The 22,273-nt window shown below is 35.2% G+C and overlaps 1 protein-coding gene and 1 pseudogene across 1 annotated transcript in view; one reads left to right on the forward strand and one right to left on the reverse strand.

Moving 5' to 3' along the window:
- Window positions 1–22,273, reverse strand: part of Su(var)3-3 (lysine-specific histone demethylase Su(var)3-3) — a 648,388-nt gene that overhangs the window by 158,435 nt on the left and 467,680 nt on the right. The gene's annotated exons all lie outside the window — the stretch shown is intronic.
- LOC150096250 (toll-like receptor Tollo pseudogene) lies at window positions 9,165–12,984 on the forward strand (annotated as a pseudogene).

Raw genomic sequence — 22,273 nt, forward strand, 5'->3', positions numbered from 1 at the left:
AGTAGATATATGCATTCGTCTCGTTTAACAAACAAAATTTGCAAAACAAAAAATTATTAAATTTGAACAATAAATTATTACAGTTAATTCAGAAATGGAATGTTAATTGTGTCGTTATTTTGACAAGATATTTTGTCAAGTATTTACTGTTTCTCTTTCTTCAGATTTCTATTCCTCTTTCTGGATTCCGCATTAATGGAATTAGTGAAACAAACACCAATACTAGCATTCCGCATGTGAAGGTTTAAAGTTAGAAATAATCAATTGGAGAAAGAAAAAAAAAAACACTATCGCTATCACATCCTGGAGTTGTGATTTAAATTTATAATCAACAAGTTATCATCCTTCTTCTAATAGGATGCAAAGAAATTAAGAAAGAAATGTAACTCTTCTTTTTAAGCGAACTACAGTAATCGTCAAAATGATACTGAAGATTTCTGCAGAAAATTTGAAATGTCAAATATCTTTTGTTTGCATATAAAACTTGAGAAAATGAATTAATGCTGAGGATTATTTCTGAGCCAAACATGATGGATAATCTCCGACAAAACTGCTATTCTTACTGCAAGCAAGTTCTACTCAAGAAATTTCTATTATCTGTCCTAGGCAGTGTAGAATTTCAAATACAAATACTTGAGATGCTTCTTTTTATGTATAATAAAGAACAATGCAGATTTTATAATTAGGAATGAATTCTACTCAACACATTTTATAATGCAAACAGTCACTGTGTCTATATTTGAAATCCCCTTACTTGAACTAAGGGGAGAGGACCTCAAAAGTAAAAGCTTTATATAGTATACGTATACTCATCTATACGCAAATTACAGAGTCAAATTCAAGTTTAAATATGTGTTGTTCTTGCTAGCCATATATATGCTGCACTCTTGATATCACACCCACAGCTGGAATCGTCCTTATTCTGACAAAACACGGCTACGTATGCACTTCCTCAACAGCGGGTCGCGAACCTTAGAAAAGCGTTTACAACGGCAGGCCCACTGTAAACATGAACAATTTTTACTTAGTGCTCTAACAGACGTACTCTTTCCTTCCATTTGACATGGTTCATATCCTCCACGCTCATTGACACTCCTGGTTCCAACATAGAGTCTAGTGAACGTCCGCGTAGTCGATCTGAGGGAGGGCAGAAACCTCATTACGGCAGTCAAGGCGTCTTATCACCGAGAACTGGGAACTCTCCTCAGGGAACCACTAATACAGCGGAAAGTTACACAGAGCATGACTGGCTAGATGGGAACAATGTTGTTTAACCATTCCACGCTAGTGTTCAGCATATCCGTGCGGTGATCTCGTTTTGCTGGCAGACGTGGAATGTTAGACTCCCCCGTTCTACCCTTCACTGCCTGAAAAATGAAGAGCTTAAACATATGGCTGTTAATGATCAAAGGTCATTTAAGCAGACTGAACGCAGGATTAAAAAAAATATATATATAAAAAAACCACTATGCCACCTTTGCAAAGCTTCAAGAAACAGAGCGCCTACGATTACACCGTGACGGCACGCAATGAAAGAGGCATATATCCATTTTGCAAAATGATTATCTTCACGTTCGCTGTAAATGACATCATTACGAAGATCCTCATCTTTTCCTTTTCATCAAACACTTGTGATCGACTAAGTACTGAATTCGTTTATATAATTAACCGCATACAACGCTGTTTAAGATGCAATTTACTTCGATTAACAACTTCAGAGAAAAAAAAAAGTTGTATTTCTAACAGCCAATACAATTTATGAAATTGATATTCAAGCAAAACACTTTCGAAAAAAAAAAACTGTGTATAATAATTAGATTTCTGTTAGCATATGATGCGAATACTGAATTAGACCATTTTAGTGACACGTCAGCTATCTACTGTACCAATAATGCGTAAAGAGATACCCAGTCTCTTTGACTGGAGAACCTAACATCCATTTCCGAAAATTCTTCAAACATGATGCCTTACAGATTACTATTCGATACCTCATTTCATTTCTTACACTGTGAAGTGTCACAGTGTGATCTTTGATGGCCCTAAATTGTTAATGACATAATGGCTTATTAATTTTAACACTTGGATATGTATGGCTGATATTCGTGAAATTATTTGTTATTTTGGAATATTTTTAACATTTAAAAATGCTAAATGTTTAAAAGTTAAATGTCTCCAATAGCAGAACATCAAAAGAATTTCTTAGCTGAGTCAGGAAAAGAGACACACATATATTCCTCTTGAAACCTGTATGTCTTTATGCATTGCATGAATCGTAATTTTTCATTAATTTCGCCTGATATTATGTGTTTTCCATACAATATCAGTCAACCACGGATAGTGGATTGATATATTCACTCTTGGCGGACAGCAATGCTATATAAGGATCAGGATCACGATTACTCTTATAAGAAGCATCGGAAGAAATGGGCTCCTTCCAATATTTGTAGTTAAAAACTCACAATATTCACTGACTTATTGTAGTTGTCTTTGTATAACTCGAAGCAAAAGCATGTTATAAAGCAATATTTCACTTTAAAGGTATTGGATAAAAGTCTAAGCCTATATTGAAGAAAATAATAACATAAAAAAAATTTCAAATCGTTCTAAATGTTATTTAATAAGCCGTGCTAAGTCAATTTTCCTTTAATGTGCATGAGTAGTTGTACTGTATGGAGTTTCGACACATTTATTTCTTCCTGTCATGAAAGCCAATACATAAATATCGACCACATCTACTCCATTCATACAGTTGTTCATGGGGTCCGCAACCTTTGCAAAATTAATAATGTTAGCCTTTGTGCAGATCCAGAGAAATTTTATTTAAAATGAAGTCATGTCCTTTGGGTATTATTTGGTTTTACAATAATGTGACTCTAAATCAAGGGTGGTTTTTGTAAGTAACATCTGCTAATGTTTAAAAATAAATAATTTCTTCAGGAGGATATTAGGAAACAATCTCAAATCATATCAGATCCTTTCATATTGTAAAGCTCTCTTTGCTAGCGACTCATTACAATTTGAAATAGCAATCTCTTGAAAAAACTATAACGTAACCGAGTTAACACTTGCAGAATCCAGTTGTTTGTATTCTTCACCTCTCTTCCATATACACATAAAGAGACAGACTTCAGATGGTATTATTCTTTGTCAATCAGTTACTTTTATTAAGACATTTAAAGATTACTTAAATAAACAGTTAAGGAATCATACGATTTTGTTATATAACGACGTGGATATAGTGTCGCCGACTGATATTATTTATTTCTTTTTTTTTTGTGGGGGAGAGGGACTTTAATTCCTCTTACAGAAAAATTATCACCTTACAGTTTTAAATTTTTCTTAGTTATTCAAACTCTGATGAAAATGTAAAGAAAAATCAGCAAAGATAACTAAAAAACGCAAGCAATACTATGCATTGAAATTTTAATAAAATTTTCAAGAGATTAGTACCCTAAACAGTATATGAGAAATGAATGTTCAGCCATAATAGTGATTATGGAACTGCAGAAGCAAAACCAAAACCCAACATCCATGTTTGCAATCATGAGGAGTATGTTTGAAATTAAGGGCACAAAAAATTAGATTTTAAGAAAAACGTATGCAATATATAAATGTTTTAATATCAGCTACTAAGATATCCATGTTATTGAGACTCTCAGTTTATTTAAATTATAAAATATGTTAACTAAACATTAATGCAAAAGATAATTGAGAAAATTCTTTTCAGAGTAGACTGAATTCAATTTTGAAATCAACTGTGTAGAGGAAGAGCTTTCCTTAACAACACTTTCGGATTAATTTTTTTTTTTTTTGGCCAGCCTGGTCGGCCGAGTAGTTAACGCATCCGCTCTCCATGCAACAGGCTGCAGGTCCGAATCCTGCCTCGAGCATGGATATCTGTGATCGTCTCCAATAAGCGGGAGTGGTGGGTGACAACCGCTCCTGCTTATTGGAGGCCTGAAGTGGCTTGAAAAAGTTCCATATTTGGTCTCTAGAGCAGCGTTCCGGACTATGTAAAAATAAATGAAAAAATAGAAATATATAGAGAAATGGGAAAAAATCCTTAGACCCCCTCCTTCACAGCACGAATGTACTATAGGTTTATAGAAGTATTTCGTGGGTGGGAGTCCCCCTAATAAAAAATATAAATCAAAACAGCGAATAACAACGATTAGACCTCTTACATAGATATTGGTCATGCCATTCATAATATCTTTTTTTATTTTAATATCCTTCGATCATTTTTAATAAACTACATGTGTTTTAATACCTTCACCAGTCAAAGTATTATTTGCAAGATGTATGGATTTAAATTTCTTACATGTATACTTCTGAGTAAATTGAGAAAGCGCATATTTCAGTAACTGGCAGAACTATTTATAGTAGAAAATTAGCTTTAGATGGAAACCGTCAGGTTTCTAAAGCATAACCTGAATCACCCATAAGCTATTCATTCGTCATGTGTTCTTATTATGATAAATTCATTATAACAATTAATAAAATAAACTGCTTTTGAAAGCAATTTATGCTAATTGCAGGCGTAGACTTCTGTGGCTAATTGGTTCAAAAGGTATATTTCGGTGATTACACCACATTTTTTATTATTCAGTTATACAAAATACTGAAATAATAGTTCCCGACAAGTTTCGTAAATCGTAGGATTTACAGCAATCACCGAAATATCTTCTTCTTCCTACCATGGAATATAGGCCATGTGGCCTGTTCTGGTCTCATGCCATCTCTTTCTTGGTCTTCCGATTCTTCTTTTTCCACTTATTTTGTATCTGTATAATATTATATATATATATATATATATATATATATATATATATCTTTTGAATTTATGCTAAGTTTTCAATCTGACAATAAACTGATTTTTATATTGAAATTAGAAATTTAAAAACCATAACTGGCTGCCTATTAGTAATAACTAACAGAGTGCACATAGTTACGTTTCTCATCGTACATTTCGGAAAAGCTGAAAGCAAGACCCCCCCCCCACACACACACACTCCCGAACGCATAAGATTTTCAATCATTTGAAAATCGAAATATGGTAGAATGCAACAGGATTATTGAAAACTAGCATATTTTCCTCAAGAAGCAATGAAGAGAGAAAAATCTAGGGAACGCCACAGTGACACCATAACAAATAGAGACAGTAGGGATGCAGGTCAACGCGACACAAATTATTAACTAAGCGTTATATAAAAGAGAAATGTATAAAATAGTACACAGGAGAGCTGCAGCCAAGTACTGTGATCGTGAACTCTGTAACAACAGAGATCGGTCGCATTAGAAAGACCACCACGAAAGGAACATTAATATGTCAAAAAATATGTACAAAATTTATCTCATCATCCGTACGCGATAACATCACTTGTATGCAAATATCAAGTTAAGAAAAATAATGAAAACAATCACTTCTATAAAAAAAAAAAATTGTTACGCTACTGCATAGGCAAAATGGCGAATGAATATAGTCATTATAATAAAATATGCATACAGCGTCTCAAACGTGTCCGATTTTAATTTGTAATGGTTTATCTGATATATAAAAATTATATATTAGATGGCTCAGATAAATAACCATCAGATATTTGTTTCTGCACCGCCATCGTAATATAACCGATTCGCTTAACAATACATACATCAAATAGTATTTCTCCAGCAAAGGACTTGACAGCACAAATATCAATCACATTAAATGAACTACTCGTTATTAATGATCATGAAGCATTGAAGATAAAAATGTGTTCGCTTTCACCCCAAAATTCCTATTGGTTACTACTTTTTTGTCCAAATACATATATTTATCTATCTGAAGGTTATTTCATAAATTTCACGAAAACTACTGATTGCTCATTTTTTTTTTTTCAAATATAACCCATAACCTTAAACTATAACCCGTAAACATGAAATGTGATATGTCATTTTTTTGCATTCCTTTTATTTATGACATATATAAGAAAATCATAAACTTGCTTAAGGATCACAAAACTGTCCTAGAACATTTCAGTAGCAACCAGTGTACTATTCATCTTGCCATCAACATGAGTTTCAGATATTGAAAAATTAATCGTTCTATAATACTTCAAACTGCTTTTGTAAGAGGAGGGAAGGGTTCAAATTGCTACACAATGGTGGGGAAAAAGCTACTGTTCGAAAGTTATTAAAATAGTGAACAATCAGTATCTAATGGGAATAGTGGAGGCATTCGATAAATGTATTTATTATTAAGCATAAAAAATAGGATTTTAAAACGTATATTAAAATCCAACAGCGACTGTTACACAATACAGTCACTGTTGGATTTTGATCGACTTTTATAAAAATTAAACTTACTAAACAATTTATGAAACTGCTATTTTTAATGAGACAGCTGCTTGTAATCATATTTCTGCAACATGAATTCCAGCGATTCAACCTGATTTGATAAAAGTGAGTGACAGAATGAAATTCTATCAAGATATTACTCGCATGGTAGTGAACTTTTCAGCATTCAAGAAGTGTTATTAACTTAATTAGCACATTAAATACGTAGCAAGCTGACACAAATCTAACACTCCTGCATTTTTTAAAATGTTTGAAAGCACGTGTAGAAGGATTGAATTTTTTTTCTCATTATCATCGTTTCCAAACATTATTTTGAATTGCTTATTGTTTTTCTCTACAAACGCAGATGTATTGGCTTCGTTTTTTTTTTTTTTAATAACTCTTACTGGAAAAGGTTTTCTAAAAATAGAAAACATTTCTCCAATAATTCACTTAGACGTTCAGTTGAAGTGAACTCATTTAATCAAAAGGATTTCTCCGTAATGAAATTCGAGAGCTTAGTGAAGTTTAACAACATCCAGAACGCCAAAAGTCTGTAAAGATATTTGATCACCTGACCATGGAAATTTAATTATCGCCTCCTGGGCTTTTCTCGCAGAATCTCCCCCCCCCCCCCCACTCCCAACGCTTGTATTACAGTAATAAATAAGAACGTATAAAAATAAAATAATTTAGAGTAGTGAATTTTCGTTAATGTCTTGCGATAGAAGCATCTACGTATAATTACCCTGATCCAAAGTTAACAATGCATGAGATATCAAATTTCAAAAAAAAAATAAAATAAATAAATAATAATAAAAAATTTCGCTGAAGATAATTTCAAGACGATGAGAAACAGCACTATTGAGACATCGGATTTATATTACATTTATAATACTAAAAATCTGAATAAAAATGTCATGAACTTATTTGAATTAGCATTGCGATTGTTACAATCCTCATTAACAAAAAAGCTGACGACAGCGCGCTGTTTTCAAATTTAGTTAAATCATAAAGTAACTCCGAATATACCTGAGCACTTGACAGAAATTACTGAAGTTTCAAGCACTGCCGTTTTTGTTTTGCTTCCAACTTCCCGAACAGAAAGACTGAAATGTTCTAGGATAGGACACTTTTGTGATTGAAATAATGTAGATTAAAATAATGTACATGAGTGAAGAATTGCTGAAGACTAACAAATATTAAAAGGAGGAGGAGCAGACAAATGTTAGGGCAAGACAGATATGTAAAATATTAGGAGTTTTTCACGATTAGTAACAGTTTTAATTTCTTGAAGGGAAGATTCTAATCCCCGGAAATAAAGACAGAAAGGCATAGAAACAAGTCCCGGCCAATTCCCCAGAAATTATATCAGCTACACTGGTATAAACACACGCACGAATGATTTAAGGTCCATAATATCTCCAGGTATTCTGATCACAAAGTTGCGAACTATGAAGTTTCAGAAATATTTTCTGTTTTGTTTTATTTTAATTATTTATTTTTTAAACAGCAACCTCAAACATTTTTCCATCCAAAGGAAACTACAAAATAAGATTTATTATTGGATCTATTTTCGTAAAATGCCTCTGTACTCTTTTTGTTCAAGTTTACTGTTTTTGCAGAGTATAAAGTCTTGCAGGAAATTAGGCCTACGTGCCCCGGAATAACTTTTGTTTCCCATTTGCTTTTAGAACCGCGTCTATACAGAAGCCAAATGTGTTTATCCTTTAGTTCGACGTAACACTGTGGAAGATAACACAAAACATTCGTATAATCAAGCAATAAACTGAAATCAGCTCATTTGCAATGCATTTAGTGTGGCTATCTGAGTGTGGCAGGCGAATTTCACTAGAGTATAGCTAACAAAATCCAACAGTCAAATACTGTTTGTGAAGTTGGAAAGTGCAAATTTTGGTATTTTTTTTTAAATTTTAATTTTTTTTATTAATTTTTTCCGCTTGTACTTCGTTATTTATTCCATGCAATTATGAGCTTGCAGCTTGGATAAAAAAAAAGAAACTCGTGTTTAAAAAGTGCTTTAATCATAATGTTAGTGTGCACAGATAATTAGAGCAAAATGCTACAAAAAATTCCATGGAATTTTAGTTCAGGAAAAAAAAAAGTTAAAAAAAACATCGACGCTGCAAACTTAGTTTCTAAAGATTCTACACGCAAAGTATTTGAAACTCGGGAAGCGACATTTGTAATAAAATATTTAGCTTTCTTTACAAGAGAATGCAATGGTTTATGAAACCAACGCAAACACTTATGTTATTTCTTAAGGTGCATTCACTGTACGTTTTAAATAACACTTTTTTTTTTTCTTATTCCAGACAGAACCCAGGGCGTTCAGCTGGGAGTGGGTCTAAGCAAGCAGACGAATAGCACGCACAGCTTAGAACGCAACTTGTGTGTGCCGCTGTGGGTGGAGCCGAGCGCGCAGGTCGTCAGCACGCATCTCCGCCAGGATTTATCTCCCTTGTCAGAGGCCAAGACCGACAAGAGGCAAGGATAGCCCATCCCTGTGCAGCCACCCCTCTGCAGACAAGTGCGGCAGTTCCACCTTCTCTTCCCCCTTCCACTGACCGGAACAGTCTTCGCTAGAACTGAGAGCAAGTCACACCGCCGATCAGGTCGTCAGTGCGCGCGGGGCTTCCAAGCAATGCAGAAGCAGCTCCGTTCACTGTCGTCTCAGTCGGTGTTTCTCACGGGAGTTGGGCACAGACGTTCGGGAGTTAACAGTCATGATGTTTGTGCTCCGTGTTTACCTTCGTATGGCAGCAGTTCAAGTGGCTGGCTGGCGGTGATAGTATAAACAGCCAGTCGAAACTAAAAACCATGGCGGCGTCGCCACGTGTTCCCGTATGGATTACTTGGTGATGAATATTCCACTATCAACAGTGTTTCTCACAATGGTGGTGGTGGCTACCATTCTCTCTTCCAACAGCTTTGGATGTTTAATTGGCCATTGTCTATAGTGTGTAGGATGCCTGTAAGCAGTGGATTACCATTCAGTCGACGTTTCACCTAACATAATGTGGCAACCGATATACCAGTTACTTTGGTGCCTATGTGTGTTCCTTCCTTCCATCTCTGCCATCCATTACGTCGCTCCAGAAGACTGCCAGTGGTCTCCAGTGGATCTTGTGGAGTCAGGAGTATCCCTTACGTGCAATGTGCGTACAATCAACGGCGCCTTCGACAGCACCAACTTCAGCCTTATTCAAACGGATCATACGGTGAGTCTGACAGTTAGTTGTGAGAACGTGCTGTTTGAGAGCGCTCTTGTCAACAATTCCTTTCAGCATTTGCGAGAATTGAGGGCACTCCGCATTGAATATTGTAAGTTCCAGGAAATGCCCCTGTTGGCCTTTAATGGACTAGTAGAACTTAGAAATTTAACCATTAGGACATTTAACTATGAATGGGGTGAATTTTCCCTAAAAATCGTGCCTGGTAGTGTTTCCAAGCTACAGTTGTTAGAAAGGATAGATTTAAGTCAAAATAACATGGCTTCCTTAGCTCCTTCCCTTCTGTGTTCTCTCCAAAACCTCGAGTTCCTTAATCTCACTAGAAATGATTTCAGCGAAGTTATTAACTTAGGTTTCTCAGGTGGAGAACGTGTGTCTTGTCCTGTTCACGTTCAGCATTTAGACTTGGCTTATAATCGCCTCAAGGTCCTAGGAGAGAGAGGCTTTTCGGAACTACGTCACCTGCGTGTACTTAGTCTACACCATAACCGGATTTCACGCGCGGAGGAGACGGCTTTGGCCGGGTTAAGCAAGCTGCAATTGTTAGACCTGTCGAGTAATCAGCTGGTGGCTCTCCCCCCGCAGTTTTTGAAGCCTGTAGAACAACTAACAGAGCTTTATCTTCAGAATAATTCCATATCGGTTCTTCCACCAGGACTATTTAGTGGACTTCAGCAAATGCTAATATTAGATCTCAGTCATAACGCAATCACAAGTCAATGGTTGGGACCTGACACTTTTGCGGACATGATTCGCCTTGTAATCATGGACCTCAGCTACAACAAATTAACTCACATTGATCCTTCTTCTTTTCGTTCGCAGTACAGCCTTCAGATCTTGCATCTTCACCACAACAGCATCGTCAGTATAGCGGAAAATGCATTTTCTTCCCTTTACAATTTGCACACCTTAGTGCTCAGCTTCAATAAAATCACTCATGTGGAAGGTCTTACTTTCAACGGTTTATACGTTCTGGCGTCTCTTTCTTTGGATAATAATGAAATCGAGGCAGTTCATCCAGATGCTTTTCGAAACAGTAGCAGCCTTCAAGAGCTAAATCTCAATGTGAACAGGCTTACGAAGGTTCCGGGTGCCATTCAAGCCCTTAAATTTCTTCGCAGTTTAGACATAAGCGGAAATCGCATTTCGAACATCCAAAATGCATCGTATCAAGGGCTACGGCATCTTTATAGTTTACGCCTGGTCAGTAATCGTATAGGCAATCTGTCCAAAGGCGTGTTTCAAGATCTTCCTTCAGTCCGAATACTGAGTCTTGCAAAGAATAGAATTCAAGCCATTGAACAAGGAACTTTCGATGACGTTCCAGAACTTCACGCACTTAGATTAGATTCCAACTTCATTAGCGATATAAATGGCCTGTTCAGTAATCTTCATGATTTGCTTATGTTAAATATTTCGGCGAACAAGATCTCTTGGTTTGACTATGCTCTCATCCCTATAGGTCTGCAGTGGCTAGATGTCCATGACAACCTTATAGAGACTATAGGCAACTACTATGAGCTGGAAGCCGTGTTAAAATTACGAACATTAGACGCCTCTTACAATAAAATAGTTGAAGTTGAAGCAGCTTCTCTTCCAAATGGAATTGAAATCGTGTTTTTAAACAACAATCGAATGAAGTCTATACAGTCATTTACTTTTCTAGGCAAACCTAATCTAACTAGAGTAGATCTAACCAATAATCATTTAGAGTCTTTAGAAATCAATGCTTTCCGACTAACCGAAGTGCCAAACAGAAAGCCTCTACCAGAATTCTCTGTGTCAGAGAACCCTTATTTATGTGACTGTAACATGGAATGGTTACAAAGGATAGGATCGCTCGACGAATCACGTCAATACCCGCGAATGGTAGATGTGGAGGATATAGTGTGTACTTTAACTTTCACACGTCGCAAAGCTGCTGTTCCCCTTATCAAGGCGCACTCGTCACAGTTCCTGTGTAGATATAAAAGCCACTGTTTCGCATTATGCCACTGTTGTGAGTTTGATGCATGTGATTGCGAGATGGTGTGTCCAGAGAACTGTACATGTTACTATGATCAGAGCTGGAATACAAACATCGTAGACTGCAGTGGTCAAGGTCATACGGTAGTTCCCCGAAAGATTCCGATGGATGTGACCGAACTTTATCTGGATGGCAGTGACATCCCCACTCTTTCTAGCCATACGTTCATCGGGCGCAAGAACATGAAGATCTTATATTTAAACAGCAGCAACGTGCATACGATTAATAATAGGACGTTTAACGGACTTCGCGACCTTCAAGTATTAAACCTTCAACAAAACAAGCTCACAATATTGCACGGATACGAATTCGAACGCTTGTTTCTACTTCGGGAACTTTATTTATCGTACAATCACATCACTACTATTACCAACATCACATTTATTCCACTAAAAGCTCTGGAAGTGCTCTTTCTAGACCATAACTTTTTGGTGCAGTTCCAGGTATGGCAACTCAGTGTGAATCCACAGCTTCAGGAGATGAGACTGGCTCATAACTTGTGGGCATGTCAGTGTCAGTTCGTCGAAAATTTCAGCGAGTTTCTTCACGTGAGAGGCGATTACGTGCGTGACATTTACGACATCGAGTGCTTCTATAACAGTAGCATGAGCTTTCCTTTACTGGATTTCAACATGACTTCTTGCACCAACTATTCGGCAACCACCTTCGTCCAAAGGTTCAGTGTTAAGGACTTAATGCCTGTGCTGATCATCGTATCTTCTTTATTGCTGTTAATCTTGTTCCTTATTATTTTAGTTTTTGTCTACCGCCATGAGATGAGTGTGTGGTTCTACACCAAGTACGGTGTCCGCATTTTCCATCGTTCGGCTGCCCGTGGCGAGGAAGATAAATTGTTCGACGCGTTCGTATCATACAGCAAGAAGGACGAAGCGTTCGTCACTCAGATCCTGGCTCCCGAACTAGAGTGCGGAACCCCTCCTTTCAGACTGTGCCTTCACTATAGAGATCTGCCAGTGGGCGGCTACATGTCCGATGCCATTACGGAGGCAATGGAAAGTAGCCGTAGAACTATTTTAATACTTTCGGAAAACTTTCTCAAGAGCGAGTGGTGTCGCTACGAATTCAAATCAGCACACCACGAAGTGCTCAATTCGTGTAAACATAAACTGGTTGTAATCGCCCTTGGCCGGCTATCTCAGCGAGACCTAGACCCCGATATCCGATTGTGGTTGAAGAACAGTACTTTCCTTCGTTGGGGAGAGAAACTATTTTGGGAAAAACTAAAATACGCAATGCCGGACGTCCGCCATAGGAAAACAGAAAGGAACAGAAATGACGTAAGTGTTGCCGTGCATATTTGAAACTTTCCTATAAGTAGCGATCTAAGTCAAGAAAATGAGGTGTGTTTGTCGAGCTCCACCACGTTGCCATGGTGCAAGGCCTTGAACAATGTAAATAGCGTCCTGTATATGTATCATAGTTGTATCTTAACTTATGCATGTTTGAATTGTGAAACCGCAATTCTCACGGTGTGATGTAACTTTGTGATGCTCCTATGCATTGGATAATAACTGAGTTTCATATCAGGTTTTTTGGTGAATGTCTGTTCGCGTGTAATCATTTTAGCTATCTGGAACTTCAAACCAAACAATACTGAATTGATGTATTTCATCTTTAGTAAGTAAAGCAATCCAACAAGAGCGTTGGATATCTATTAGAACTACTTTGCTAAGATAAATGTTTCGAAAAATTCGATCTGGAAAAAATAATCATATTTTATCGAAATCCTGTTAATAAATGTTACTTATCAGATTTCTTTTAAATGTCTGTTTCTCTGATTGGTGAATCTTTATGAAGTATGGAACCTAACTCTTAGAGTATTTGTTCTAAATAACTTTCTAATTAAGACCATTCCTGGTTACGAATACACTTCCGAAGTAAAAGCTAGCAAAATACAATCACAGTTAAGATTTCAGTTTGTCTCATAAATACGTTCATTCCGAACCACAGAATAAGATGAGTCGGCAGGACTGATTACGCTGAAGAATTTCTCGTACTGATAAAAGAGAGGCGCAAACTTAACCGCGAGACGCGGCTGAAGCGTCGGTAGGTAGGCAGTTGTTCCGTAGAAACCGACGGCGGCAACTTCTCTTAAAAGACAACAGAACGAAGCACTAAATCCTGAAAGCGATGTCCATACTGGTTGGTAATTTACTGTACCTGCTACTTCTTTCTATTTTCAAATAGCTGACAATCCTCTTCCGATGGAAGGTTGGCAATTTTTTATGCCAGTGATAATTCGTCACGCTGAGAAATTAACATATTTAGAAGATTTCGTTATTATTTTTTTTACGGTTTGAAATACAACGATCTATCTACGTTCAAACCTTCCGCTAAGTATCGTGATGTGAATAAATAGTAGACAATTTTAAGTCATATTAGATATTCGTTCGCGACTAATAGATAGTCTCTTTGATACCAAACGTTAAATCTAGCTACCAAAATATTGATGAAATAATAGTTTGGTTATTAAATGAATAGTGGTCACCGAGCAAACAAACAAACAAAAAATAGTCGGAGGACTTCCAGATAGCTAAGAAAGACATATTCCGAAAGGCTGGAGAAATTATACTTGATATACTGCTGTGTAAAGAGTCGTTCAGCCCATTATAGACCGCGGTAATAGAAAAAAAAAAAAAGTATGGCAAACTGAAGCGACAACTAGTCAATACATGCAGTTTAACTATGTGGAACTGTGGTCAAGGAGATTTATCATGGGTTGTGTATACTGAGAAATTATCATGAACGCTTGGAACTATGTAGATACTGTGATAAAATCGCCTGGCAATGGTGAGCCATATGCGGGATGCTACTAGTTGTGCTGGTCGAGTGTTTCAGAAAAAAAATTCTATAAATGCAGAATATATACTGTGTTTATTTAATATATATTATTTAATATTTTCTTAATATATAATTTTTTGTTTAATGATTATTTATTTCATATTAGAAACAAATGAATATCTTCATTTATTTCTAATACGAAAAATATCTGCCATTCCATAAATCTAAACATGCATAGATATTTCTTGCCAAGACATTAAATATTCATTTAGAAAATAATGATAATAAAAATTACTGTGAATATTCAAGCAAAAGAAAGCAAATAAAAACTAAATTTTAGACTATTTTAACTCTTTCGGCCAGCTCATACTTTGACGCATATCCCGCAGCGAAGCGGTACGGACAATCTGGATAATTTTCTAGAGAATGAAAGGAAAATCCCGAGAGGCCGTTCATGCCTGGATGGTTTCTGTAGTGATTATAGTAATAAAATAATAATAATAAAAAAGTGTTGTCCGTGTTGCCATCACATTGTAAATAGCTGGAAGCTGTGTCATGGTGGCACTTACAGCTTTTTGTATGCGAATGTAAAATAATAAAAATCATACAAAGAAATTAAGATGCCATTTTCGATTTTTTTCCCCTTTTAACAGAAAATTTCAGCCACACGTAGTTTTTCACTGTCTATGAACAAATTATACAACCTCAAGCTATATAAATGCCACTAACGTGTCTCCACTTTTGCTAACTCGTACATATATTGGTAGTTTACTGATAATAAGATTTGCGGAGATTTTTTTACAAAAAGCTCTGAATAATTGATATCATTATTAAGCTGAGGAATTTTGGAGAATTTTGTTTCTTTTAACTTAAAAAAAACGCACAAAAATTTGTAAGAAACCTAACCTGCCATTTGTAAATTAAAATTATGACTAAATCGTGGCAGTAAAAGAAACTATTAATTGAATTATTCAAATTTATTCCAAAAAAACTGAATAAATTGTTTTTGGATTTCTTGTCAAATTACAGTGCAGTAGAATACAAGAAACAAAACCAGACAATAGTTCTGAAGCAAAGCAGTGAACTTTGGCAATGTATTTCAAGCATGACGTAATGCACGTGCAGGCGCAGCTGCATGTTCCTTTAGCAAAAAAAAAAAAAAAAAAAAAGGATTATATTTTTCTTTATAACTTTTTGTTGGGATGTTATGGCTTAAAAAACTGTCCAGTTTTGCTTTTTCAAGTATACAGAATATGCAATAATATGTTAAGTTAGTAAGCGTTCTTTGAATTCGTTTTAAACGTCATTGCATTATAAAACTAGTTAAGTCTCCTAGAAACTGCCGCGTTATTTATATTTATCATAGCGTCACACTTCAGAAACAATCAGTTAAGCTTTTATTTATTCATGTTTATTTAAACAGAGCAAATAACTAAGAATCTAAAATGCTACGACGTTGGTGACCATTCATTGTCAAAATTTATATGAATGAAGATATTATTTGTTGAGTCTTTTTTCCAAAGTAACCCCCGAACACAAATTACTGAAAACTAACACATTTGGCGATGGATGATAAACGTTTTGTTCGCAAGCGTTTAATCGAAGCTTTCAACTCCAAATAAAAGAATGGATGAGATAAAGCAAGATTAGTATCAAAATGTAAGGTAATTACATTGCCAATAACTGTTTAAAAAGAAGACATCAAACGATCTGGAGACAGAAATTTAATGCTTGCATTCATTTTTCAATGCAATGTTCTGTCAAATGTTTTGAGGAGTAATGTGAGGTGCATAAACATGCGACGTAATCAGCATCATACGAAGTTTCTGAAAGTCTTCCCACTTTATAATTTAAATAAAAGCGAAACTAGACTCTTCAATGACTTACATTCAGGGCTCTCACGTATTCAAACAAAGGAAGAATTCATCTAAAACAATACTTCTGCAAAACTTGAAAACGTGTAAAAACCAGCGCAAAAAATATATTAACCGTGACTTGCCCGATGAATGTAGGTATCATCAATATCCCAAATCAGTTCATGGGTTCGCTTTTCTGTTCCACCTATGACATTTAGGGTAATTTTTCTTCTAAAACAAATTCAAAACTTTTCAGTTTCTTTTAAGATGTTCCAAAGCGACCTTTGATTTTGGAGAAATTTGGATACGTCTATCTCCGTTCATTATGGAAAATATTTCTAAATAGAGCAGATATTTTCCCTCGACCTGGTAACAAAAATTAATGGTTAAGAAATGGAATTTTCAATTATGCCAAATACTTTATCGAGAAACAATAAAAATATCGGAGTGTCATTTCTGGCTATGAAAAGTTATCTATTATCTATACTATAGGGACTGAATATACAACCAAATAGCTTAATTCTAAAAGATTCAAACGATTCTTATATACTAAAGCGGTATACCTTAATACAGAAAAGGTTGCAGGATTGATCCGAGATTCCAAGTCGAGTTTGCAACCTAAATTCTCAGGGCGACAGATTCACCCACACCCCTAATGTTTTATGGCGAACTTTTTATTTTTCTCCAAACTTTTTGAGATCGATGTCTATGAATAGTATTAATTACTTTCTATAACTAATTTTATATGTGTACATAACTACTTCTAAATGGATTCCTCTAGTATTTAAGACAACATTTGACATCACTTGTAAACAGTGCTGTTGTATGCATATACTGACTTATGCTCTTTTGCATATAAACATGCCGATAGTAATAATTAGTCTACGAAAAGCAGTAATGTTTAAATTTAATCCTTTCGTCGTCATATAAAGATGTTATGAAACTGTTACTTAACTATGATTAAAACTGTCAAGATTAAACACTGTGTATTCACCGCAGTATTAAGATAATGTATATCAATTCTAAAAGACGTTAGAATTTCAAAGTATTATTATTATTTCTTGTATTGTTTCCGTTGCTGTTCAGTTCTATAATGAATATTTATACTTACATTTTTTTAAAACTTCATTTTATTATACTTTCTGCTGAAATTTGAAAATAATCTAAAAAGTGACAAATCTTGAATATTATCAGTTTTTAAGATGAAACAAACACAGCAAATCCGATGTTCATTCTGGAGATGGAATTTTTACTTCATGACTTGACAATCCATCATACTTATTTATACCCTAAGTCTGCCGATCGATTAATTTTTGTTACAAATATTTCATACTCAAAGTTCTTTTCTATTCGAAGTTATTCACAAACAGGATACTATGGAGAATTACGGTCGTAGCAACAAATGTTTTGAGACCAATGTATTATGTCATTTAATTGCGTATGTTCTTCAGGCCTGTATTTGCTGGATGAAAATTCCTGCCATTACCATATGAAACCGACTAATTCACTTTCAGCTGAAAAGATTTTTCGAATCCTAGACGGGTTTGAACCTGAATCAAAAGTTATTGCCAATACCGACTGAGTTATGGAGGCTCTCTATGATCAGGATAGAGAATATGGCTCTACAAGTTAAGTCTAATACTACAACTAGCTGTGTATTTCATGGTTACAGAAGTCTAAGCAATTTATGAACTCGAAGGAGGTCGAACCAAAGTTCAAAATCTGAACGAATTTGATTACTGATGCAAAGACGTTACGTGGATCCACTCATTGAAACAAAAGATTCCTGATGTCCGCCTTCTAAACTATCCCTTGTTAACATGCAGTAACCTACTGCATGTTCTATTTATTACGCAAATCGACGAAAGTTGGCACTTTTTTTATTGTTTACAGGATTTTCTTTTCTCCCAAAAAACACGGGCTTTTGATCCCCACAGAAAAACAGACCTCGTGAACACACATATCTGCAGAACTAAAACACACCCAAGCTAAGAGAATGAGGCAGAGAAATGGCAAGCCAGCTGCATCAAAAAATGCCTGTCAACTCCGCAACCATCAAATCCATCTTTGATCGAAGAAAAATTCTCTATCGGAAAACTAAAGAGAATTCCATTTGAAGATATAAAAATCTGCTTCCACAAAGCTTATGAAAAATTCAGGGAAACTTCACAGTGGATTTTTCCACAAGAAATTTTCACTCAATTCAAATGAGGAATGAAATTGGAGGGAAACACACACATAGCATAAAAATTAAAACAAAGAACAAATGCCAGATAAACAAAGAAAAGTTAAATCACGAACATGCCATTTTTTACATATATTCTTGTTCTTCTTCAACCTCTTTCCATCCACTGTTGGATCGCTGGATATAATTTATATATCCATAATTTATTTTACTTATCTTATTATTAAGGATAAATACCGAACTTTTTTTGCATCAGCGTAGGGTATTTCAAACATTATATCCCCATCTCCGGTATAGGCTACCGATATACCAAAATGTGAAAATAGTTTTTCAGGAAACAAATAACCTATGAAAATCACATATTAATATTCATTTTCCTGAACTAAGTAGTTGTATATATCATATCTTAAAAAATATATATTTTTTTAATTGTTTCGTGTCCTACATTCGCAGCCTACTCATCGCCTACCAATAAGAAATCACAAGAAAAAGATTTTTGGTAAGCGCTAGCAGTGGATTTATTAGGGGGAGGGGGGGGGGGTCTATACAAGCTACATATTTGTTTTTATTTTTACATACGCTAGGCAGCCTGAGTTCAAATCTTTAAATTTATCTACTGAAATAAGCCTAATTTCACTCGATTTCTGAAAGAGGTATTCTAATGGTTCTGACTGAAAATAAATAAATACGCTAGGCTACCGAAGAAAGAGCGAATGTTGTATTGCTTGTAAGAAAGCATTCATTTTAGCTAACATTAACAGATCTGAGGATATAAAATTAACCATAGTTGAAATGGTAAATACAGTTCAGTCGAGGTGAAAGTTTTCCAGTAGAAAAATAATGTTTTGATTTGATTTTGAGGTTGCATCATAGGATTTTTCCTGTCAGTTTCTCTCCTCCAACCTTCATACAGCAAATATCTTGCTCTTTTGGCTTGGGAAAAAAAATCACTTCATATCAACATTAAAATAACATTTTTCTGAAGTTAGGCAAACACAATATCATAAATCACTTCGTTTCCATTGTTCATGCTTTTATTTTATTTTCAACGAAAATAGTATGAGAGAATAATGCAATGAGATATGAGTGAGATCGTCAGATGCTCAGAAAAAAACAACAACAACAACAGTATATATATATATATATATATATATACTTTATATATATATAATACGATAAAGCTAAATTATCTGTGACCGGACGAATTGTAACAATATATTAACAAAATAATCATAATTAGAGATCTATGTGATAGCAGACCAGATTAGTAATTTGAAACATTCGTTAGGAAATCACACTCTCTTTCTCCAGCGAACTCTCAAGGAACTCGTATCAGTGATAATATACTGTTATCTCCCTCCTCAGTGTTGAGAAATTTCTGAAAATAACTAAAAATTATAATATTTGGTGTGTTCTTAGAAAGAAAATTTTTATCATTCATGAACTGATACAATAACTGCTTACCAAGACAACTCTTACAGACGATGTGCCGTACAGTTTTACATTATTTTTGAACAACATGCTGTTTTGGCCGTTCACGGTATGAGGACCTGAAATGTTGCTAGAAATCGTTGAGCCTGTTAGTACATTTTGCCGTTGCTAAACTTGGCACTGTGGGTCCGACCATTTAGGTACGACCTTCCGAATCTGATGGGTTTGTAAGCTAAGTGTTCGTTTTTATGGGAATACATCTTGTAAAGTTTAATTTACATTTTCGTAAAAAAAATTCGGAATTATACATAAGACGTATAATCCAAGAGCATAATAAGCTCATATGGGTTACAAAATATGTAAGCATTACGCATATAGCGCAGTACACCATAGTGGTGAGCAACAAATATTAATAAACAGAATAAAATAGATACATATAATAAGAGCCAGCATATCACCTACTCCACTATTATGGCATCAATTAATTTCTATTATGCATTTATTTTAAACAAACTATCAATATCCTTAGAAAAATTCAAGTACTCCCTGTTGTGTATTTGTTTACACTGTCTACGTTTCAAAGGGACAGGCTATTACAGAATTTTGGGGCCGAATAAGTATAATATTAAAGTATTATTTCTTTTTTGTGCTTTTGGGATTGTTTATTTCCTGCCTGCCTTTCTACAGAATTAAGTAAGCTTCTTGATTATCACAGTTTAAGAACAGTAGGATCTTATACAGACATATAATTGTCCAAGTGGTAAAGATATTTAATAGAGTGAATTATAGTTCATTGTGGTGTGTATATATTTACCGTTGGTTAGTATGCATATTCATTTATTAATACCGTAACAAAATTAGAGGTATTAATATAATATGGCGTGACAGGTTCTCCCCTAGCTTAGAACAGCCTACTGTATAACAGTTTGTATTCACGGGAAATATATCGTTCTAAATATTGTTAGTTAACGAATTTTTTTAAACAAGTAAACTTTAGTAGCATAAATCTTATTGCATATTTTTCTATCATATGGTTTCCAACTTAGGTTACTGTCAATTTTTAAATCCTAAATATGTTATAGTATTCACGTTTTCGATATTCATACAGTTGAATTTAAGTTACTTTCACAATCCAATTGTGTAGGAATAAAAACACAAGTTTCCGAAAAGAAATTTTTTTTATCTCTATTGAGACACAAACTCATTTTCAACTGAAAAGCCTTTATTAAAGGTTCCTCACATCTTAGATGAGATTCGAACTCAGATCTTTCACCTTGGTAAATATTTGATGGGTTGATCAAACTACAGTGGCAACTATAAAGCCATTCCCAACCGCTTTAGAATTGTACGAAGATATGACAGATCAGTAGGTGATACTATCAAAAAAAAAAAGGAACCGCTGACATACGCAGTGCAGCTTATCACAGGCAACTGTGACTTTCAATTGTTCTGCTTTTCGTTATTATTATTTCTTTATTGGGCAAATGACGGTGATAAACCTATACAACTTATACTAGTGGTTCTTTTGTTGTTTGTTTGTCTTTCTTTTTTTCTTCACTCATGATGTCCTAAAATAAAAGAACAAACCAAAATCTTCACATGGAAGAAATGCAACAGATCTTTAGAGCATGATTCAGTTTTCGAAAAGATGAATGAGAATGTACAAAGTAATGAATACATTGAAAGAAGTTAATGCAGTTAACGAGATTAGCTCGTCCAGAATCGCGATACGGTCTGAGGACCTAAAAGGTTTCCAGAAATCGTAGAGTCCACTAATCCAAACCAAATGGCATTGGCTTGGATTACCGTCGAAGCAACCGAGGTTAGGAGAGTAGCATATTATGACTGTTAATCGTGGTTGCTCTCCATTCAGTCTTCTCTGCGGGATGAAAAATCGAAATTTCCGGGAGAATAAACTATTCTCGGCCTCTGTATGAGCCTGACAAACCTGCCTTTGAAAAGCCCTTCTAAAGGTTCTTCGCAAATCGTAAACGGGATTCTAACCAGTTCTTTCCAACGAAAGGGCAAATATTTCGTTCTCCGCGACTGCGCCACGAAGATGCTAATCGTAGTAAAGAAACATCACAGAAGAACGCATCACATAGCCTTTCTTGTCAATAACATTGGGCTGAGGATTCTGACGAATTTAAAAAATAAATGCAATGTGGCAGACTATCGTCACGACTGTGATATTTAATGTCAAAGGAGATGACCATGTACAGGAAAACCAAATGAACATATTTATGAATTAGATTCAGTTGTTTTAGAATTACGTTTGTCGTGAAGAAAGAGAACAGTACGGTAGATGAATCAATAAGACCAGATATATTTGTTTATGTTTATTATTATATTATGGTAAGTTCATAATTTGCAACCCATCAAATGATAACTTTCGTCATCGACG

Source organism: Typopeltis vanoorti, chromosome 19 (assembly GCF_054136105.1).
Source record: "Typopeltis vanoorti isolate ZY-2024b chromosome 19, IOZ_Tvanoo_1.0, whole genome shotgun sequence".
In the NCBI taxonomy this organism is placed as follows: domain Eukaryota; kingdom Metazoa; phylum Arthropoda; class Arachnida; order Uropygi; family Thelyphonidae; genus Typopeltis; species Typopeltis vanoorti.